The following is a 24,810-nucleotide window of genomic DNA, read 5'->3' as shown; positions in this document are numbered from 1 at the left end:
ACTTTAGATGTTCCCTAATTGTTAGTGACAATGCAATTTCAAAGAATGTGGATGTGCCTGTTATGGTGGAGAATAAATATGGAAAGTAGAGCTCAAGGCTGCAGCTTAGCGGAAAGAATTGAATATAGGGGACTAGTTGGTAAGATGGCAAAAAGAATAAAATGACTACCAAGGTACTTTGAGCCAACCAACCAGGAGCCAGGAGTTTCTTCCAGGTCTCCCACGTGGGTGCAGGGGCCCAAGGACTTGAGGCATCTTCTACTGCTTTCCCAGGCAATAGCAGAGAGCTGAATCAGAAGAGGAGCAGCCAGGACTGGAACCAGCACAGATATGGGATGCCAGTGCTGCAGGCTAGGGTTTTAACCCACTGAGCCACAGAGCTGGCCCCAAGCACCTCCATCATTTCATGTTTACCCTATCTTATTTTTTTGCTTGCATGATAGAAATATTTTTGTTATTGTTTTAATAGAATAATATGAATAGCTAATAAATGCATATAATTCACTATGATTAGACTATATTGACAGTAGAAATCCCCTTACATGTTAAAAAAGTGTTGCTGGAAATAAATGAAATCCTTGAAGAAATATTTTCTTAGATATTTGGTAATCACTTCATTTATATATGCATGAAAATTTTCCATCTTTAAATTCTAATTTAGAGACATTAAGAATCTTATCTATGAAATTTTCCTATCTATCTAGAATCCACATTAAATTTAATCAAAACAAAAATTCATAATTATGGAGTTAAAAATATTCCATTCTACTTTGCAACTCTCTGATGTTTCAGACTTCTACTAAAACCAGTGGGCTAGTAAACATTAAGTACAGACTAGCGACATTCTAAAAAGTCTTGCCTTGAGAAAAGTGCTCTTGACTTTTCAGTGCCATTATGCACATTTGCTATTTGAAAGAAGTATTTTTGAATAGCAATAATAAAAATGGAGCATTAATTCAGCAATTATAAAATAAATTTTAAATATGTTATCACAAAGATTCAAAAAGAAAAAGAGAAAGAGGGAAAGGATGTGGGTGAGAGGGAGGGTTGGAGGGAAGTATCACATTGTGTTCTTAGAATTGTGCCTATGAACTGTGTGAAATCTCTTACTTTTGCAAATAAAATATCTTTTAAAAGAAATATATACAGTTTCATCATTATCTATGCTCACAATACTCTGCAGTAGAACCTAGACTTTGTTTATTCTAACTGTAACCTAGTACCCACTGACCAATCTTTTCCCACCTTGTCCTTTCTCCATGGCCTCCGGAAACCACCATTTTACCCCCAACTGCTGTGAGATCAGCTTCTGTTAGATGCCACATGCATGAGAGATCACAGGATATTTGTTTTTCTGTACATGGCTTATTTCACTTAATGTAGTATCTCCAGGTTCCGTCCATATTGTTGTAGATATGAACTATGTACTAGCATAAATATGCACTATATTAAAATAAGATAGATAACATATTCATAAAAATTTAGACAAAATAACATTTACTAGAAATTATTAGAATCTTTTAAAAGGGAGGTTTTAAATATATCACATCATCCTTAAATATAATGAAAGAAAAGCTTTATTATTTAGCATAAAAACAGAATGTTTCTAACATTAATAAACTCCATACAAAGCATACCAATATCATATAATATCGAATAGATGGTAAGATGGTCTTTTTACACTCATTAAATATTAATCAATGACTTGGGTGAGAATGTTCCAATTTGGAACTACAGTGCAGTACGTTTTCTCTGTAAGGCATTTCAATAATGTGTCTAAAGAACCATGTGTAATGATAACATACCTGTGAGCTAGGTCCCCTTTTGCTCCTTGGTAGAAGATTGCACTAGGGTTTCAAAACCCTGTGCAGAAAAACCCTGTGATCATTTTGGAAAAGTGTAGCAGATGCTTTGGGACATAAAGCATACAACCTAGATCTCCAACTCACTAATTTAGGCTTGTGCTCCTTTTCACAAAGTTCATTGAACTTGAAGGATAAACATGTTTGCAATTTTCATTCTTAGGATCATCCATTCTTGTTAGTAGGTGATCAACTCAGTACTCAGAGGCTGTGATGTCCTCAGACTTTGCACCATGATATACTGTATCTTTAGTTACTTCACCTTAGAATATGCTTCCCCCGGGTGCAGGCATCTGGCCTAGTGGTTAAGTACCACAAACATCTGGTTTAAAGTATGAATCTGAGCCATACATACAATTATAACTTTTTTCACTTGTTGCTGAACATAATTTAAACCTAGAAAGATATACAGACCCACTGAAATCAAATTTCAGTTCTTAGGGGAGGGTGTCTGATTTGGCAGTTAGGCTACACACATCCATACTGGAGTGCCTCTGCTTCCTTATGTTCCTGTTAATGCAGACCCTAGGAACAACAGTCTCAGCTCAGTTCCAGCTGTTGCAGGCGTTTAGGCAATGCATCAGGATGGGAGTGTGCTCTCTCACAAATAACTTTTTTAATTTAAAATAAATTTATTATAAAATGAAATATCAATGAATAGATTACAATTGTACACCTGATTGAGATTTTTTTTATTTTATTTTTGACAGGCAGAGTGGACAGGGAGAGAGAGAGACAGAGAGAAAGGTCTTCCTTTTTGCCGTTGGTTCACCCTCCAATGGCTGCAGTGGCCGGCGCGCTGCTGCTGCGCTGATCCGAAGGCAGGAGCCAGGTGCTTCTCCTGGTCTCCCATGCGGGTACAGGGCCCAAGCACTTGGGCCATCCTCCACTGCCCACCCTGGCCACAGCAGAGAGCTGGCCTGGAAGAGGGGCAATCGGGACAGAATCCAGTGCCCCGACCGGGACTAGAACCCGGTGTGCCGGCGCCACAAGGCGGAGGATTAGCCTAGTGAGCCATGGCGCTGGCCCTGATTGAGATTTTAGATATATAAATTAAATTATGATTCAACATATGCAAATCAATAAATGTGATACAGCACATTTACAACTTAAAGAATAACAACCATATGATTATTTTACTAGATGCAAATCAAGCATTTGATAAAATACAACATACATTCATGATAAAAAATCTTAAGCCAATGGGTATAGAAGGATGATTCCTTAATATAATGAAAACAATATATGACAAATCCACAGCCAGTATCATATTGAATGGGGAAACATTAGAAGCATTGCCACTAAGGTCCGGAGCCAAACATGGATGCCCACTCTCACCATTGCTATTCAATATAGTTCTATAAACTTTACCCAGAGATATTAGGCAAAAAAAAATAAATCAATGGGATTCAAATTGGAAAAAGGGAAGTCCAATTATCCTTGATAGCAGATGACATGATTCTGTATATAGGGGAACCAAAAAACTCTACTAAGAGACTATTGGAACTCATAAAGAAATATGGTATTGTTGCAGGATAGGAAATCAATACAAAAAAAATCAACAGCCTTTGTATTCAAAGACAATGCCATGGCTGACAAAGAACTTGTAAGATGAATACCATTCATACCTAAAGAAAAAGCTTAAATACTTTTAATAAATTTAATCAAGATCATGAAAAATCTCTATAATGAAAATTACAAAACATTAAAGAAAGAAACAGAGGACACAAAACATGGAAAAATCATCCATGTTTATGGATTAGAACAATTAACACCATCAAAGTATCCCTACTTCCCAAAGCAATTCAGATTCATGAGATTGCAATCAAAATATCAATGACAGGGGCCAGCGCTGTGGTAATTAATATACAGAGCACAAGTGATGTATTATATACGAGTAAAATTGCCATTTTGAGATTTGATTATTATTTTCAGCCCTTTTCTATACTCTTGAGGAGCAGTGGTTTTTCTACTTACTGCTTGTTGAATCCTTTATTTGGAAGAGGGTTAAGCTTGTGATTATAAAATTATCTGAGATACGTCATTTTAAGAATTAAGAGAAAAAGTAAGAATGGAAGAGGGAGAGTGGGAATGTGGGTGGGAGAGAGGTCATAATTTAAGAATCTACTACTTGAGACACCTGTGACAAAAATCGGGATGCCTGGGGCTGATTCTCGGCTCTGCTTCTGATTCCATTTTCCTGCTACAGTGCACTCCGTGAGGCAACATGTGAAAGCCCATGTATTTGGGTACTTGCCACCAACTTGGGACCCAACTCCTTGGTTCCTGGCTTAGGAAAATCAACCTAGTCTTAGTCTTTTTCAAACTGAGCAGCAGATCTGTCTATTCTGATCGTCTCTGTTTCTGTCACTCTGTTTCTGAAATCAATAAACAAAAATAATTGAAAATATGATTCCACAAGCTCTTTTAGCCTGAGATGGCTTTGTTGGCCAGAGAACACTATTCTGCCCATTGTGAATTGGGATTCAGAGAGACTTATTTTCTATGTTGCTGGCTATACTAAGTAGGGGAAGAAACAATCGTGTACCCTTTTAGGTTCAGTAAAAAATTAGCTGAAAAAAGATAGATTTACAGGAGAAAAGGGCAGAAATGTTGTTGCTTTGCATGGCATGGAGTGGTGCCTCATAAGAGTAAAAAACCAATGTACCAGCTGGTTTTTAGAGGCTTTAACTACATTTAGACAAACGGCCATGCACTTCTAGAAAGGTGACACTGCAAAGAGGATTTCTGAGCTTTTTGGTGATGGTAAATTGTGGAAAGTAAACCTGTAAGGGACACTAATAATATAAGGGTTACTCAGTATGGTTTGTTTACATAGACTGTTCTGGCCCATCTCTGTTTCTGGAGGTACTTGCTGTTCTCTTCTTACACCGAAAATTTATGACCTGTTTTCAGGCAGATAAAAGAAGGACAGAAGGGTTGTCTTATGTTTGATATTTCTAAATTGCCAGCTCAAAATAACCCTTATGCTGGAATGCCATGATTTGGAGAGACGTTTTGTTCCCTTACAAAGGAAGAATTTTTAATTTCCCTTTAGATTTCTTAATTTTCATGTTAAGGAAGGAACATAAAGTTATTATTTCACCTGGAAAAACCTTTATGTTATACTCCAAATGCATAATCCCAGTTTATTTTTATGCCAATACAAACTGAAGGAGAAATTCTAATGTATAAATCTCAGGAAAGTCACAAGTATCTAGTTGAAACCATGATAGAAATCAAGAATTGGAGATTTTTGCCTAACTTTGTGATGATTTGGAAATTTGGAACAGCCATACATGAATGGCTCTCAACTATCTAGCAGAAAAATCAATATATTTAAGGGCTTTATTGTCACTTAAATAAATGTAGGACATAATCTGCTTTCTCTAATATCATAAATTTTAGTTACAACTCTTTGGTGGGGAAAGAGTGTCACAATTAATTTGTTTATTGACCAGAAAGATTATCAAAAATTAACATCGTTATGTTCTTGGTAAAGATTTATAATAGCAATAGGTACAATATAATAACAGCAAGGAAATGATACGCATAAGCAAAAGTAGAGACATTACACTCAAATTTCTAACTTCTCCTTCTGTCCCTGTAGGTTAATGCAAAATGTAATTTTCTCATGTAAGAGTTCTGTATCCTAGGACACTCAGCTGTCAAGGTCTAGAATTCTCAAAGGTGCAAATTCAATCCAGGAACCATATTTATCAGAAATTTTTGTGTTTTCTTTAAAAATGCATGACAGAATGGTTCCTCTTTTCTTCATATATAATTTTGTGTTTGTTCTGCATTTTGTGTTTTTTAAAGATCATGTATTTATTTGAAATTTAGAGTGACAGAGAGAGATGATAGATAGATGATAGAATGATAGACAAATGTAGAGTAAGCTCTTTCATCTGTTGGTTCGTTACCCAAATGATTGTAACAGCTGATTCTGGGCCAGACCAAAACTCAAACCAGCACTCTATTATATATGGCATGTGGCATAGCAGGCAGTGGCTTAACCCACTGTGGCAAAACCTGACCCCAGCTTGGTTCCTCTTGATCCACTACATTGCACAGTCAATATGAGAATCTGCCAGCGTAATGCTGAGGGTTCAACTCTGGAGCATTCTCATGATTACAGAGCTATTGTATCAACTATTTGTGCAACCTACCTAAAACTAACTTATTAACAAACAAAATAACCCCAAACAAGTAATATGGTAGGTGTGTCAAAGCAAATTGTCTCCAAATGAGGCAATGTAGTGTTACAGTGAACGGTTTCATTTATAATTAGTAATGCCATTACTTGTCTCCCAACCTGAGAACTTAATTCTTTGTAATAAACTTGCAGAACAATTTATCTCTTCCAGAATACCAATTTTCTCCACAATTTCTGGCTCAACAAAGTATTGGAATGAAAATAACTCAGTAGATAGGTTTCTTTAAGAATTTGTATTTATTCAAAAGTGAATGTAAAATATTGAATCTTTAAAGCACACAACACTTCTGTAGATTTTACTGCAAAAAAGAAAAAGTAGCAATCTAATTAATTTTTCTGTTTTACTAAGACCAAGTGTCTTTCATTCTGGTGACAACCCTTGTGCTGAGGCCCTTGTTCCTTTGCAAACTAAATAGGGTGTAGAGAGGCTTGCATATTTATCCTGGGCTCCTGTGTCCTTTGCTCTCACACTCAGGATGTTGATCAGAATGACCTCAGGCTCTCCTTGGCAGCCTCTTCAGGAGAGAAGACAGGCTTGACTCATCGGTGCCTGGCCTTGAATACCAAATGGGTTCCCAGCGAGCATGAAGTTCTCTTGTAGTTCTGTGGTGCATAGCTGGAGACCAGGAGCTTCACCTTCCAGGGGGAAGGACTAGCTGTGTAACCAGCCTCAACTTTCTTTGGTGTTCCTTCCTTGAATCCTCGGGATATTGAAACTAACTAGACTCTGCCCTTAAGCATCCTGTTGCTGCTGTACTCCATAGTTTTTACCATGCTCTAAAAAAATCAAAAACATTTTTCAAAGAGTGAATGAGGTGACAGCAATACTTTTTCTTATGTGGGAAGCAGAATCTAGATGGCTACATATAATTTGGAAAGATAGTTGAATTACTAGGGATGACTACTTGCAGCCATAATTCCCTTGCTTTTTAGAATAATTACATTTAGATATACTTCTTTAACTACAGGATGATTTGCTTACTGTTAAAAATTTAACAACATTTCATTTTTCACATTGGGAACAGATATTCTTGCTTAACAGCATCAGAATTCAATTCTAAGCCACCACGGTCTGATTAACAAGGGAAAAAGTAATGAATGAAATGAATTAGGAAAATGGCATTGTTCAGTGATTCTATAGGTTGTCTTTGCTTCTCAGGCTTTTGCTAAGATCCAGTGTAGTATCTGTTCTTGTCAGTTGAAATCTGTAGGTTGAATGACAATTAATACAAGGTAATATACATCCTTTAAACGTGTTAGCTAATTATGAAAGAGGTTTCCTTCCCCAATCCTTTTTTTCTTAAAACATTTATTTATTTATTTGAAAATTAGAGTTACACAGAGAGAGGAGAGGCAGAGAGAGAGAGAGAGTGAGAGAGAGAGAGAGAGAAAGGTCTTCCATCCGCTGGTTCACTCCCCAATTGGCCACAACAGCTGGAGCTGCACCTATCTGAAGCCAGGAGCCAGGAGCCTCCTCCAGGTCTCCCACGCAGGTGCAGGGCCCAAGCACTTGAGCCATCCTCCACTGTCTTCCCAGGCCACAGTAGAGAGCTGGATGGGAAGTGGAGCAGCCAGGCCACAAACTGGCGCTCATATGGGATGCTGGTTCTTCAGGCCAGGGTATTAAGCTGCTGGGCCACAGCGCTGTCCCCCACCACCACCCCCCGCCCAATCCTTTATCTTTCTTTGAAATTTGATGTACTTTGCAAGTCCTGATTTATTATTTTTTTTTAAATTGAGGTACTTTAACTGCTATTGTTTCTTACTTTTAAAACTGTTTTTTTCATGGTATTTAAGAATTACAGAGACTTGAGTGAGAGACAGAAAAAGAGCTCCCATCCACTTGTTCACCTCCCACAGGACAGGCTAAACACAGCTATTTATTTTCCATCTTGATCACAAAAATCATCATGCTTCTTTAAAATTATGTGTGGAAGAGACGCTGGCATTGTGGTGGAGCAGATAGAGCCGCCACTTGTGACGCTGGCATCCCTTTTGGGCATCAGCTGCTCCGCTTCTGACCCAACTCCTTGCTAAGGTGCCTGGGAAAGCAGCAAAAGATGGCCCAAGTCCTTGGCTCCTGCACTCATGAGAGATCTGGAAGAAGCCCCTGGCTCGGGTTTCCATCCCGCCCAGGCCTGGCTGTTGTGGCCATTTGGAGAGTGGAACCAGAGGATTAGAGATCTACCTCTCTCTCTCTCTCTTTTTCTCTCTCTCTCTCTCTTATTCTGTAACTGTGCCTTTCAAATAACTAAAAGAAAAATAAATCTTAAATATAATTATATGTTGAATATATAGTATAGATTTTTTAAAGGTGATGGCTTATTTTAAGCATGAATTTAAGAATGAAGTTTTAAGAATTCATCTTATAACTCTTACTAGTACTAGAGAGTATAACTCCAAGAGGAATAGCGGTCTAATCATTTTGCAAAGATCAACTATTGTGGAGGCATCCAGCTCCCCTTGGTGACGTAAACCCTGCACACATGCTGTTGATACCACCTGGGTCCTGCAACTCCACAGGGCACCCGCTGAATCTGTGTGTCCCAGAGCAAGTTCTAAAAGGCATGTGAGCTGGATCCCAGGACCACACAGCAGTGAACTGTAACTGAGCAGTACTGTTTTGATACATCAATTCAGGGCCTACACCACTGTTCAGGGCACAGACTTGCTGATACCCAAAACTGTCCATACTGAATGAGTTTTGCAACCATTTAAATTGTTGATAATACTGTCTTTTATTTTTTGTACAGACTCAGGAGCTTGTTCTCTTGGCTTTCTGAGACCCACTTAAAGTGCTTCCACAGGTTCTCTGAATATCTGACATGCATCTAACTTGTTTCTTTCATTTTTTGTTTGTTTTTTTCTTGAACCGTTAAAAATTCATCTGCAATATCCAGATGAGAGAGAAATAGATGCTAATGCTTAGGAATTTAAATCAACTGAAATAGTCAGTAATGTTTTCATTTTTTCCTGAGCCCTAAAGATATCCTCCTTTCAGTTTCTGACACTTGGATATACCTGTTTTAGCTAACAGTTCTCAAAAGAATTTTCTTTCTCATATACATCCTAAATCTTTTATATTTTTCCTATGCTGTAGAGCTTAGCACAATCTTTCACTGATCAAATGTAATTGGAAATAGTAAAAGTTTAGAAGGATTGTATTAGAAGTCAGGACCAACAGAAATGGTCTTTTTGGAGTTTACTCTTTTCCTGCCAAAAGAAACTTCAGGAAATCTGGGATTAAAATTGGAGCAGTAAGTAAAAAACAAGCAAGAATTCAAACAATTATTCAATTAGACTTATTAGATGGAGAGGACACAAATTCAATATTCTTAAAATGAAGTTTACTATGTCATGGTTTCATTGTACATTGAACATAAATGGTCCTGTATAAAGGTAAGAAGCATAGTGAACATACTTTTTAAAGTTGAAGTCCTTTTGTGGGGACTGACATTGTGGTACATCGGGTTAAGCTGGGGTCTGCAATGCTGCCATCCCATATGGGCATCTGTTCAAGTCCTGGCTGCTCCACTTCTGATCCAGCTCCCTGCTAATGTGTCTGGGAAAGCAATGGAAGATGGCCCAAATCCTTTGGCCCTTGCATCCACATGGGAGATCTGAAGGAAGCTCCTGACTCCTGGCTTCCACCTGGCTTAGCCCCAGGGAAAGCAACCATTTGGGGAGTGAAGCAGTGGATGGACACTCTCCCCCCACTCCACCGTAACTCTGCCTTTCAAAATAAATAGTATAATAATTAAGATAAATTTAATAAAATAAGATAAATAAATAATTTAAAAAGTCTTTTTCTGGGTTGAAATCAGCCATTCAAACCTAACATACATTAACTTTATTTTAAAAATTAAGATTTATTTATTTGAAGGCAGAAATACAGAGAGAAGAGAGACATAAAGGAAGAAGAGAGAGAGAGGGAGAGAGACTCTTTCAACTGCAGGTTCACTCCCCAAATGGTTGCCACAGCCAGGGCGTGGACAAGCTGAAACCAAGAGACAGGAACTCCATCCAGGTCTCCCACATGCTTGTCAGGGGCTCAAGCACTTGGCCTGTCTCCTGCTACCTTTCTGGGCACATCATCAAGAAGCTGGATCAGAACCAGAGCAATGGGGACTGGGATCAGCACTCTTCCTATGGAATGCCAGCACTGCAAATAGTGGCAGCTTAACCTGCTGTGCCACAATGTTGACTCCTAACTTCATTTTTCTTTCTTTCACACCTGTGATAATGACAGTTAAATAGTGGGATTTTAGAATGGAGGGGATTATTTCAATAGGTAGAATGTTAACGTGATGTACTTATGGGCTGCTAGCAGACAGAACTGTGGATGCAGGCAGCAGTGTAAGCATTTGCTGCAGATGAAGGAAAATCAGGATGCAGGGAAAATATGGGCCACACTCACATTAGTACAACCCTTCTCACTGTTGGTACTGTAGTATTTCAAAGTGGTCTGTATAAACTGATATTTAGAAGAGGATGCCTGCGAATTAGAACAGCTATGCGACAAGGAAGGACTCTAGCATTTCAAGTGTTTCTGTGATTTGTGAAAGAACAGTGACTTGTTTTTCAATTGAAAGCTAAAACTAAATTAGTGAACATACTACTTATTGAATTCTTTGTTTAGTGGCGGATTAAGCTTGTTATTATAAAGTAAATTGAAAATATGTCATCACAAAAATTAAAAGAAAAATAACAAAGTCAGAAGGAGAAAGGGTGGGAACATGCAAGGGAGGAAGGAAAGAGACAGGGAGAGAGGGAAGCATCATTGTGTTCTTAAAATTGTATGTATGAAATATCTGAAATCCATTCCCTTTATATAAATAAACTTAAAAAAGAGGTACCCATGAGCATTAATATCCCCAAAATAAACCGAAGTCTGAATCCCCAGTACCTGTGACTATGACCTTTCTTGCAAGTATTATCTTTGTAGATGATCAAATGAAAATGAAGTCATTAAGGTGGGCCTACTTTAATATCCTTGTGTCTTTATAAAAAGGGGAAATTTGGGCGAAGCACAGGCATGTACAGTAGAGTGTTGGAACAGGCCTAAAGACTGGAGTTATGATGCCATAAGCCAAGATACAAGTGAGGTTCCTGGAAGAGTCATTCAAACACCCTCAGAGGGAGGATGGCCATGTCAACACCTCAGTCTCTCAGTTGTGGAACTCCACCCCCCAGAACTGCAGACAAAACAATGTTGTGGTTCTACCTCATCCAGTTTGTGGTATGTTGTTTATTATTTGCATTTTTCGTTTTTCTTTATATACAAGAGAGAAAGAGAGAGAGAGAGGATGCATTTGTTGTGGGCTGGGATAGGGTCTGACAGTAGCCAGGCCAGGAGCCACGAATGCAGTCCAGGTCTTCCACATAGATAGCAGTAACCCAACTATGGAAGCCACTATGGATGCCTTCCAGGGTCTGCATTGACAGCAATCTGGTGTTAGGAGCCAGAGCTGATAATTGAACCCAGGCCTCTCATGTGAAATGTGTGCATCTCAACCCCCTAGCTGAATACCTAGTTCTTGTGATCCTTTATTACAGAAGCCCTAAATAATTAATACAGGTAGCTTTGTAAAAACAATAATAACAAAACAAAAACATTTTAATGAAAAACATTGAATTTATTGTTATCTATGTACAATTGAAGTTTTATTTATAAGTGATGTCTTCCTTAGAAAGGAGAATCTATTGAATACTTTAAAGATCTATGGAATTAAGGAAAAACATATGATATATTTTCTAATTAATTATAAAAATAAGAACTAAATATATGAGATGAAGTAATGTAATAAATGAATTTCTCTGAGTCCTATCCATAAAAGTATTAAGTGGACTCTAGTAAGAAATAAAGACAATTTCTCTCTGTACCTCTGACATCAAAATACATCATTATGTGATATTTGTGCTTCTTTCTATAACATCCTTTGCTGTTGTGATAATCATATTGGTATTTGCCAGTCTTTAAATCACTTGTGCATATTCAATTCCACAGGAGCACAAAAGATTCTTCTCCCTCTAGTGCACTGTTCTGCATTAGCTGAGCTCTTCTGTGTAGCCAGCCCCCACACAAAAAGTCACCACGGCCTCTTTCCCTGTAAACCATGTTATGAAAATGCACAGAGTAGGTGGCTGACAGAGACATGGGCAGACAGATTAACAACATGATACAGTAAGAACAATAACATACAATAATGTTTATTTGCATATCAACCTAATCTCATGACTCATAATGTTGGGCGGTATTGGCTCTAAGATTTATATATATCCAACAGTTCTAAGTCTATGTTTATGTATTTATGGCTTTGTGGGATTTTTGTTATACCATTGGCACGTAATGCTAATCAGATGATGGTAAATACTAATATTTAATAACTATACTTGAAAGCTTAGAGAATTTAAAAAGTCAACCTTCCCTTGCAAAAAATAGGAAAATATGAGTTAAGAGAGAATTTAAATTGAAAAGAGCCACCAAGATGAACAAATAACTCAAAGAATACCTTTTAAAAAGCAGTATAAGTATACATTATTCTTGTAATTTCCAAAATGCCCTTCAGGAAATATTATGCTGTAAATTATTTTGTCCTAGATGAAGAATAATAAGAGGCCTCACATTCAGAATAGAAATTAATTGCTTTCTGCTTATAAATTCTATTGTTGTAAGCCTCTACTGCCTCTTCCTACTAATGAAAATAAAATTAACATTTTCCAGGTAAACAGCATTTCCCTTCCACGTGTTGAAGTGGCCAAATAATCTGTCACAGATGTTTTTTCTATCAAACATTTCACTCGCAAGTTTCTAATCTTTCTTAAACACCCCAGAGCTTAATTTTGGTCTTCTCCAGTTCTAGCATTTTCTATTAGTAGGAAATAACTTTGTGCCAAATATTTCTAATTGACATCTGCAGAGTATCCTGTAATTCTTCCCTCATCTGTCAGGGAATTCAACTTCTGTAGTTCTATTTTTAAATTAATAAATCAAAGGATTGTTGTTTTCCCTTTTGTGATACTGAAAAACAAGACAAGCATCATTATGAATATAATGATTCCCAAAAATAATGCTCCTATCTCTATCACCCTGACGAATTCCATACAGGTTCACAGGGAACCATGCGGTGACCCAAAATACGCCAGTGCAAAGGACAATTTTGCTAAAAAAGTTCAGCTGATGTATTTTTCTAATTGACACAACTTATCTTAAATAGAGAGTATTGTGGTTTTTCCATTATAAATTTCTGTCATTAGTCATAACTCACAAAAATCCACAGGAAAAATTTGGATTGTTGATGTTGCTTTACAAGTGAAGAAATTTGGTTGGGAAGGGGGTGGTGGTAGATGGAATGTTTATAAAACTAAGATACAGACAGATTTTTTTCCCCACACTATTTCAGATCTCCTGAAAATTCCTGTGTTTTTTAATCACACTATGTCAAAATAAAATTTTTTTTCTGGCATTTTCAATCATTGTTCTATTTTTTCCAAAAATTGAGAACAAGGTCTAAAATAATTTTCCAGTTACTGTATCATTTTTACAATACTAATTATCTCTGAAAAATTTATGAACATGCCTGATGGAATGCACTGTAGGTGTAGGGAGAAAACCCAAGTGTGAGGTCAAACAAAATAGGAAATCAAGGAACACCTGAGCAAAAGCATCATGGACAGCAGCTTAGACATTGTGCAATTACGAGGCATTGATGAAGCAAGAGATCAATCCAAAGAAAGGGATGCACACTACAGAGATTATTGTTTTCACAGCACCAAGAACATTTTGAAGGAATCTAGAACAATCACAGGAAGTAAAACCAGCCCTTACAGAAGAGAGAATTTGGGATGAGTTAGAAGAGGTCACTTTATTAAAATCCTCCCTCAGGATCAAGCATCATGCTTTACTACTAAGCTCGCAATAGGTTAATTCTAATGCATAGGGATTAATTTTCAATTTGGCTAACTATGATGTAGATGATACAATGGCACCAATTCAGGTCTGACTTATACATGTATACTTAATCATGATAATGATTATCTTGAGTCTGGAATGGTAAAAACACAAAGACGCTTAAAAGCTGAGTCATGTGCCTGGCATTGTGGCCCAAGCATGTTAAGCCACAGCCTGTGACACCAGAAATCTTTATAGGCACCAGTTTGAGCACTGAATGCTCCTTTTTCACTCCATTTTCCTATTAATGCTCCTGGGAAAGCAATGGAAGATGGCCTGAGTATGTTGGCCCCAGCCACACACATGGGAAACCATATGGAGTTCCAGGCTCCTATCTTCCACCTGATCCAGCTCCCAGTCATTGAGGTAATTCTAGGAGTGAATCAGCACATGGAAGATCATTCTTTCGTTTCTCCCTCTCTCTCTATAACTCTATGTTTAAATAAATCAAATAAATCTTTTAAAAAAATCTGAGTTCAGAAACAAACAATATATAGGAATCATTGATCAAGTTGATCCATTATTATAAAATAAATGCCATGAAGATAATATTAAGTTTTAATCAAGTGATTGTATAATCACAAAGTTACTTGATAAATTTAACACTATTAATCCATTCTCCTGTTTGAGAACACTATCATTGGGTAGGTTTTCTTAGAATTTGGAGATGCTAATGTCTATTCTTTTTTAGAGTTTTGTGGTGTATTTGTGATATATTTTATTATATTTTAAAAAATCATGGATTCTAATAAAATAAAAGTTAATATTCACTTTTGTATTAGTTTTTGTGATTGTGAAAGAAATGGTTTTCTAATGCTTCATTTGCTTCTAATTAGCTATGTGTGCTCATGAAAAAAAATCTCCTTAGTCCTCATGTAGCTCTTTGTTCTTAGTATTCCTATGAAGATAAAGATGATGGATGGGGATAATAGATGTAGAAATATTGTGAAAGTATGCAGATTATATAGACCTGCCTACGGATTATTGTTACTGCTTGACTATTACCACTTCCTATTTTGATTCAGCCATCTGTACATTTCTTATGTTGCATTGAGCAATCTTAAAAATGAGACTGGTCTCTATTTGTCTTTTCAAACAGATGTGAAGAGAACACAGCTGTTATCAAGGACGAGATAATTTTATCTCAAAATTTTTCATATTAGCAAAACATTGGCAGCTCTATTTTAAAAAAATAGGAGCCTAATAACACAGATGTGGGACAAGTCATTTGCAGTTTATTATGATAATATTTAGAAAAATTAAGAATCGTATGGTTCTCCTTTTAAAAGTTCATTGTACAGGGATGCTGGTGAGAAAAAAATGTTTGCAGTATGACTGAGTTAAATTAAAGGAAAAGTCTTCTTAGACAAAAGATTGTCTTGGAAGTAATGAAAGAAACCACACTGTAAGTCATTATTTACATATTATCTCCATAGTGGTAGTATGCTATTTTTTCTTTTATATCCACTAATATGTACACATTTATTTTTGAAGTGAGTGATCCATGGTCAGAGAAAAAACTACTACAGAACTGGTAACTTCAAGAGAGCTGTTTCTGCCTTGATTTAGATTTAATTACTCATTTCTTACATTTACCTATACTAAAGATAGGGGAAAGAGAGAAATTTTGACATTGACACATGAATAGTAATTGGTTTAATTATATTTTATATTGGATGGTTTTGTTTCCTTTAATTTTACATATTCCAGGTATTTGGTTATTCAACTTCCTTTTTGAAATCACCAGGTTGATTCCTTAGATACTTTGAGTGTGTTTATTAGAATGCAGGTAGTAGATTTCTTTACTTCTTTCCTTCTTTATTTGTCACAATTGTCAAATATCAAGGTAAGATGAGGTCTTAATATGCTGGGGGAGTTACTTAGTTAAGATAAACAGCAATGGTAACATTACAACCTGCTCTTTGGGGGAATGGAACACTCTAGTAATAGTTTGGTCTGAATCTTAATGGTGATTAAGGTTTGTAGTTATGCTGGTTACTTTAGAAGGCTTCCTAGATCAAAACATTTTGACATCAAAATAAGAGAAAGTCCAGTGGATTTTTGCTGAAATATATATAATTACTCGAGGGGAAAGACCATGGTATAATTTGCACAGGGTGATTGAATGCCTTAGGAAGCAAACTGAGAGACGTTTCTGACATTGTAAAACTACAATGTGAGAGAGTCTATGAATTTAAAATGGGCATTTTTACATGTAAACGATAGAAGCACACTGCCTTCAGCCGATTACTAGAATGAGGTTAGAAACCATACAAAGATGTGTATGCTGATTACTTGCTGGGAAGATTGTATGTAGGCAGCTCTGAAGGTGAGAAGTCTGGATAGGGTGGGAAGATTCTTACCTCTGGATCAGCAATGAAGATCCCTGTGTCCCATATCAGAGTATCCAGGTTCAATACTGGATCTAACTCTTGACAGCAGCTTCCTGCTTACCCAGCTCCTGAGAGGCGATGGTAATGTCTCAGGCAGCTGTGCTCCTGCCACTCACATAAAAGACTTTGACTGAGTTCCCAACTCCTGGCTTCAGCCCTGGTCAATATGAGCATTTGGGGAGTGAATCAATACATAAGAATGCACTCTCTCTCTCTCACACACACACACACACACACAATACCAAAAAAAAAGTGCATAAAGAAATGACTACAGATTCAATTTTTATTTTATTAGTTAAATCATACAAATGCTAATGACAGAAATGATTTCAGAGACATTCTGTTATGGCATTCACTGAGAGATGAAATTGAACATATTACAATGAAATGGAAAAACAGTTAGTCCTAGACTTATAATGGAATTAGATCCCAATAAACCCAATGTAAGTTGAAAATATTCTAAGTAACCACGTAACACATGAAATACCACGGCTCAGCAATGCAGACTGTTGTAGAGAATCATAAATTTACTCTCCTGTTTGCATAACTGATTCAGTGATATTGCCAAGGAAAAGATAAAATTCAAATTTTGAACTATAGTTCTTGGAATATGTGTAGACTTTGACACTGTTGTAAAATCATAAAATCATAACTCACACCACATGTTGGGCACCATCTTTAAAGGGAAATAAAAATCTGTCAACAAATGAAAGCTGCATGTTAGGAAGCTAAACATTTATAGACGTAAGAGGAGCAGTTAGTGATTGTGACATGTTAGTAACAACTGCAACAGAAACTGACATTGCAAAGTACCGCACTCAGCAGCATGCAGAGTGAATATAAACTGGATATTAACAATTTCTAATGATGCATGAGTCTATTGGTTCCACCCAGAAATGCATGAATGTGAGAGAAGAAGTAACACAAAGGTAAGGGTACTATGTGGTGCAACAACAATGTCCACATAAAAGGGCATTGTGCTAGAAGAAGGGAATTATTGTCAAAGAAGGTAGGAACACTTTGGGGTAAAATGTTTCCTGGAATATATCTCCAGCATCATTAACAAGTAGATCAGTACAGCATTTTTAATGTATAAATAGTTAGAAAACTTTTTCTTATTACTGCTTTGTTATTCTGGTACTTTAGTTTTAGAGTATATTTACAGAAAAAAATGGAATAGGTTGTACAGAGTTCCCAAATGTGCTCTGTAGTTTCTATTTGCCTAACGTCTTTTATTACCAGGGTGCCTGTATTTTAATTAATGAACTGATGTTATACATTATTACGTACCACAGTTTACATTAGAGATCACTCTGTTCTTTAAAGTTCTGTGCCTTAGAAACATGTTTATGTTATGTATAACCATGACTGTATCATATAGAGGAGTCTTACTGCATGGGAATTCCTCCCATTTCCCTCTACCCCCCCCCAATTTCTGGCAAAAACTGATTCTTACCGCCTATTCAGCTCTCTGCTAATGCAACTAGAAAAATAGTAGAAAATGGCTCAAGTCCTTGGGCCCCTGCATCCATGTGGATTCCCAGATGAAGATACTGTCTCCCAGCTTTGGCCTGACACAACTCCAGCTGTTGTGGCCATTTGGGGAGTGAACCAGTAGATGGAAGATGTCTCTGTATATTTCTTTCTCTCTCTCTCTCTCTCTCTCTCTCTTCATCTGTAACTCTGCCTTTAAAAATTAATTAATTAAAAAATTGTCACAAAGTTGAAATACTAGTACATAGCCTTTTTAAACTTTTATTTAATAAATATAAATTTCCAAAGTACAACTTTTGGAGTATAGCAGCTTTTTCCCCCCATAACCTCCCTCCCACCCGCAACCATCCCATCTCCCACTCCCTCTCCCATCCCTTTCACATCAAGATTCATTTTCAATTCTCTTTATATACAGAAGACCAATTTAGTATATACTGAGTAAAGATTTCAACAGTTTGAGGTATAACTAGTACACAGTCTTTTTAGACAGGCTTCTTCCTTTTACTTACCAGTACATATTTTTTTTCTGTACCTTTTTGTGGCTTGCTAATATATTTCTTTTGGTCACTGAAAAATATACAATTGTACAGATGTACCACTGTTTATATGTGGTTGCCTCTTAGAGAACATCTTGTTGGCTTTCAATTTTTGGCAATTATTAATCAAGGTGCTATTATCAACCATGTACTTGTATACAAAATAATCATTCGTTTGAGCAAATGCCAAGGAGTGCAATTGCTCTATTAAACGGGAAACCCACGTTACCTCTGTCAGGAATGCCAACTGTCTCATGATGTGGTTGTACCATTTTGCATTTCTGTCAGCAATGGCAGAGAGTTTCTGTAGTTTCACATTATTACAAGTTAAGTATGTTGGTGAAAAATATCCTCAGTTTTATTTGGATGAGAAAATTTTTATTTCTATTTCTCCTTTGAAATATGATGAATACACATTCCATTTCAATTTTTTATTTTAATGCTTCAAATATGTGTTTTTGCTCCATGCTTTCTAAAGAGAAGTCAAGTGCAATTTATAGCCTTGTTTCTTTGCGGATTAGTTAATAAAATCTAGATTTGTTCTATATTTTGTGTTTATCTATGATTTTCTACAGTTTCAATATAACATGCCTACCTGTATACTTTTTATATTTATCCTGCTTAATATTCTCTGAGCTTTCTGGATCTGTATTTTTTGTGTATCCTTAAATTTTCAAAAATCTTTTCTTATTACTTTAAATATTATGTTCTATTCCTGTCTTCCTTTATCCTAATCTTGGTATCTTTATTCTGCACATGTTATACCTTTTGTAATTTCCTACAGTTCTTGGATATTCTACTAACTTTTTTTCCCATTCCTTTTTTCTTTCGGTCTGGGAATTTTGACTTGATATATCCTCAAGCTCAAGGATTCTTTCCTCAGATATATACTATCTGATGATATATCCATCAAATATATTTTTATTTCCTATATTGTAGTTCTTATTTGTATCATTTTAAGTTTTTTTTTAAGATTTATTTATTTGAAAGGCAGAGTGACAGAGGTGATGAGGGGGATAAAGAAAGAGGAGAGAGAGAGAGAGAGAGAGAGAGAGAGAGAGAGAAATCATTCATCCACCATTTCACATCCTGAATGGCCACAACACCCAGGGGTGGGCAAATCAAAGCCAAGAGCCAGGTACTTCATTGGGGTCTCCCAACAGGGTGGGAGGGTCTCAAGTACTTGCAATATCTTTCGCTTCCTTCCCAAATGTATTAGCAGGGAGCTGGATCTGAAACTAGGCAACAAAACCAGCACTCTGATATGGGATGCAGGAGTTGCAAGTGGAAGCTTAACCTGCTGCACCACAACACCAGCCTCTCTGCCATTTTAAATACTTTCGTAAATTTGTCCATCTCTCCACTTGGATTTTTAGGATTTTTTAACTGGAACTATTCTTTCAAAATTAGCTCTCATGCTCTGAATACCACCTTCAGGCAGACATGATTAGTAAGGAGACTGATGTGTTTTACAGATAGATACTGTGTTACTATGTTCTTTGGAGCTTGGGCTTTATAGTCAGAACCAGGCACTGATGGCCACACCCATGTACACTAGCCCTGATTTTTATATGTTTATGACTGTTTTCCTCTACATGATTCAGTGACTTAAATGTCCATGCCTCTGTTTCCTTTCCTTTGGAACTAAGTTTTCTAGCACTTCATCAATTAACATTTGAGTGTCCCCTAGCTGTTACTGACACTAGTATGTTCTGCTCCCTATAAGATATGACTCAATATATTCTATGTCTCTGTGGCTATCAGGGCAGAAATTTGCCCTATACCCTAAATGATCTGAGGAGAGCTATTGATTTTCAGTTCATTCAGCTTTTGTTCTTGTTATGAAGATTGGATTGTTGATTTCCAATTTCTCTACCAGTTAAATCCTTTTTGCTTAGCAAGGAAAGAGGATTTATATGAACATATCCCAGGGGAAGACAATTTGGGAAATGCTGACATAGCTACAGATTTTTCAGGTATCTTTTAAAATATAAAATAATGACCAAAATATAAGTGTCTGAACACCAAGCATGAAAAATAACTCCTAAGTCAATTTAATATTAAAATATTGTACTTGCTTAAAGAACAATGAATCTCCCAGTTACATGAGTAAGCATTTTAATACTTAAGTTGGCTTTACTGAACATGTCCTTTTTCTTTAAAACAAATAATTCTCAACTTTCGCAAAGGTTATCAAAAAGTTAAAATTAACAAAATAATAAAGATAAGAGCTAACATTCAGTGGTGGATTAAAAATACGCTAGTGTCTAAACATTTTACTTCCATATTGCCTCTCCAAAATGTATATGGTTGTATTATTACAATTTTACTTCCAAAGGAAAGGAAGCAGGGAAGCAGAGGCATGCATATTTTAATAATTAAACTCAGTATGGAGGCAAACATACACACACACACACACAGAGTAAAAGAGAGAGAGCGGCGCCGCGGCTCACTAGGCTAATCCTCCGCCTTGCGGCACCAGCACACCGGGTTCTAGTCCCGGTCGGGGTGCCGGATTCTGTCCCGGTTGCCCCTGTTCCAGGCCAGCTCTCTGCTGTGGCCAGGGAGTGCAGTGTAGGATGGCCTAAGTGCTTGGGCCCTGCACCCCATGGGAGACCAGGAGAAGCACCTGGCTCCTGCCTTTGGTTCAGCACGGTGCGCCGGCTGCAGCGCGCTGGCCGCGGCGGCCATTGGAGGGTGAACCAACAGCAAAGGAAGACCTTTTTCTCTGTCTCTCTCTCTCACTGCCCACTCTGCCTGTCAGAAAAAAAAAAAAAAAAAAAAGAGAGAGAGAGAGGCCATCCATTCATTGGTTCTCTCTCCAAATGGCCATAACAGCCAGGAATGGGCCAGACCAACATATATATATATATATAATATATATATATACACACACATGCACATATATGATTAAACCTAGTGTACACAGACGTGGCTGTCAGCATCTAGATCTTTCTGAGTACAAAGCCCAAGGATTAGAGAACAAAACTATCAATTATCAATGTCATGACAAGTCAATTATTGATTTAATCATGGGTCATCTCTGACTCACTGACCTCAGCAGTCATGAATGCTAACTTGTTGGGAAGTTAATGGCTCCTTAATAATATGAAAGTCACACACAAAAGTTTGTGCATTTGTAATAGTTAAAATGTAGGCAAATATAAAGTAAAATTTCCTGTGCATAATGTTTCTTCTGTCAACATTTATTTAATTAAGAAATTATTAATGAATTGCTACTCTGAGTCAGGCTTCTAGTAACTACTACAAGAAAAATAGTGTTGAACTGGACAAGCATAACCTTTAGAAATGTTAAACAAAAATATGTATGCATACCTGGATCTGAGGACAGGACAGGATCAGTGTAATGGCTAGCTCATCATGTTTACTCCGGACTCAGTAAACAGTGACTATTATAAAAATCCCTTCTATTTATCTGAAGGCAGTTAAAGAGAAAATGAGGAAGAGACAGAGAGAGATTGTCCATCCACTGGTTCATTCCCCAAATGCTTGGAATAGTCAAGGCTAGGTCAGGCAAAAGATCAGAGCCCAGAAATTAATCCAGTCTCTCAAATGCTTGGTAGGAACCAAAGGACTTGGGCCATTACCTGTTGCCTCCTATGGTGCAACAGTAGCAGGAAGCTGGATTTGGGAATAGACCTGGGACCCAAAGCCAGGCATTTCAGTATGAGACAAACATTCTGAGTGGCATCTGAAATTTTATACCAAATGCCCAACCTGTCAGTATTTTTGAGAAGAAATCACAGCCTTGTACGATATGCAAAAGAATATTTTCACTGCTAATCCAAGTGATCTTACACCTGTGTAGAACTCAATATTGACCAGGCAATATAATCCCTCGATGGTTATGCAGTAGGAGACAGAACGAAGTCGCTACAATAATGTGCATGTGTATTCAGGATCCTCTAAGTGGTTGAGAATTTCTCACCCTGTTTGCTGGAGTTGTGAGTTTAGTTTCTCAACAATACAAGTGAAAGTTTACAGCTACAACTTAGAAGACAAACAGACATTTGTCTTCATTATATTCGCTGTTTGTTGATCTGAAAACTTTTTTAGTGTTTGTAAAAGATGCCAGATTGAGAAAGCATCTAAAAAAGAAGTTCACTGTTTATTCATTGATGACTCATTAGCACCTCAGTTTCCTCAAAGCCTTGTTATCTCCAGGCATCTTTGCAGGTTAATGTGATATTTTTCTGCACTTGTATGTGTATTCAGTTTGTGGCAGAGGGGAATGGAAAAGCAATCATGGGCTACTGTATACCAGGTTAGTGGTCAGAGTCCAGTGTTTGGCTTCCTGCATGGAAGGCACTTAGTTTCTCTCCACATCAGTCTCTGCATCTGTGAAACAAGGACACCTAACACTTCCCACTAGGTTGTGGTGAGGATTAAATTAGTTAATATGTGAGAGCCAGAGTTGTGGTGTTGCTGGTAAAGCCACCCCCTGCAACCATCATATCCCAAATGTGTGCCCCTTCATGTCCTGGCTGCCCTACTTCTGATCCAGCTACCTGATAATGCCCAGAGAAAAGCAGCAGATGGCCCAGGTTCCTGGGCTCTGATACGCATGTGGGGGACCGGAAAGAAACTCCTGATCTCTGACTTTGGTTTGACCATCATAGCCATCTGGGGAGGATGGAAGATCTCTCTCTCTCTTTCTCTCTCTGGAACTCTTACTTTCAAATAAATAAATAAAGCTTTAAAAATATATTAGTTACTATGTAAGTATGTGTAAAAATGGAGTAATATCTTTCACATATTACATTTTTATTAGTGTTAGTAATTTATTAATCAGTAACCATCAAGTGTATTGCAAAAAAATTAACAGCACACTTCCATCTTTAAGTAAACTGACAGCATAATAAGTAAGTATTCACCCTGATTTTTATTTTGTAGGGGTAGTGTTTCAGACAGAATTGTGAGCAGTAAAAGAATGAATGGAATAACTGTGTGCAATGGATCTCAGTATCTGTAACATCAGGGAATGATAGGACTTTATTATTTCTCCTTTAACATCCCCATGCAAATGATTTAGTATACTAGTTCTTTTGGTTTTCTTGCTTTTTTCTTTGTTTCTGCATGCTTGTCTGAAATGGCTTTCAAATTCATGTTTTTTGAAGTATATTTTGAGGCTGAATTCAGACTCTCTCCACCTTGCTTATATAAGGGTGAATTTTTCCATCCTCAGAAATTAGTTCCTTTTCTCTTAGGAATTTGTGGCAGAATATTGGACTCTATGCATCTTTTTTTCTCACAAGAAAAAGATTTCAGTTCAAGAAGCATGGAGGTCAACAGTCCAATCTTCAATCACTGCAATATGATTAGAATTCTCTTCATTTTTATTTAAAGGCCATGCTATTGCATAGAGGAGTATTTTCTGAAGTTTTCAGAGTCATGAATAAAATTTTTATATGATACGAACTTTAGCTAAATATTATAAAATTGTAGGACTTATCCACCTGATAAAGTACCTGGGTCTAAAGTTAAGATATAATTGAATATGTAGGTGGTAGAAATACAGAAGACAGTGAACTCTGCTCCTAGAATTGAACACATAAATAAAACAGGTGAGTAATCCATGAAAAACAACTGAATTTAACAATTTTTCAAAGTACCAGAACACATATATCAAGAGAAGAGATGAGACTACAGATACGTGTACAAGTTATTAACATGCAGTTGATTCCATGCCATATCATGTCATATGTACCTCCTTGACATACATTAGATGGCTAAGTCTTGTTACTAGTCATGTATTTTGCTTGCATTTCCTCACCAGTTTTCTGATGAGCTCCTGATATGTGATATTAATATATTTCCACTGTTAATTCTGGCATCTTTCATTATCTGTGCTAACATATTAATACAAGTTTTTAGACTCTTGGCTTAATTTGTGGTAATATAAAAAGCTAAAGCAGCAGATTAAACTCATCATCATCATCCTCACAACATATCTACTCAGTTATTTTTGTTAATTTCTTCTAAGATATCAAGAATGCTTCTGGGCACTCTTTCAATTGAATTCTCACAGGAATTCTATGGTATTTTTGCTAATATTCTTCCCATTTACCAATGATGATGTATAAAAGAGTAAATAAAATTACATGAGGGTTTCGGACAACAACATGGTAAAGCATGCTTTAAATCCAAACACTGACTCCAAAAATGAAAAATGACACAAAATTATTGCAAAGGTCTATGGTGGTGACCAACACAAATCTTGCCTTGGCAAGCTGGTAGATGCACCATGCTGGAAGGTAGCTGGGAAGTTCTCAATGTCACAGGGCCTTCAAGGACATCATTCTGTTGGGAAATCTGATAGTTATAGATACTGAAAGAA

At 36.9% G+C, this 24,810-nt stretch overlaps 2 pseudogenes; both read left to right on the top strand.

The window, feature by feature from the left end:
• Positions 1-7,225: 7,225 nt before the first annotated feature.
• Positions 7,226-7,389, top strand: LOC127492897 (U2 spliceosomal RNA; annotated as a pseudogene).
• A 6,358-nt stretch (positions 7,390-13,747) lies between these two features.
• LOC149122264 (palmitoyltransferase ZDHHC5 pseudogene) overlaps positions 13,748-24,810 on the top strand; it is a 142,492-nt pseudogene continuing 131,429 nt past the window's right edge.

The sequence above is a fragment of the Oryctolagus cuniculus genome, chromosome 14 (assembly GCF_051225735.1).
Source record: "Oryctolagus cuniculus isolate XC-2025 breed Fujian yellow rabbit chromosome 14, ASM5122573v1, whole genome shotgun sequence".
Classification (NCBI taxonomy): Eukaryota; Metazoa; Chordata; class Mammalia; order Lagomorpha; family Leporidae; genus Oryctolagus; species Oryctolagus cuniculus.
This window is presented reverse-complemented; position numbering and strand designations above follow the sequence as displayed.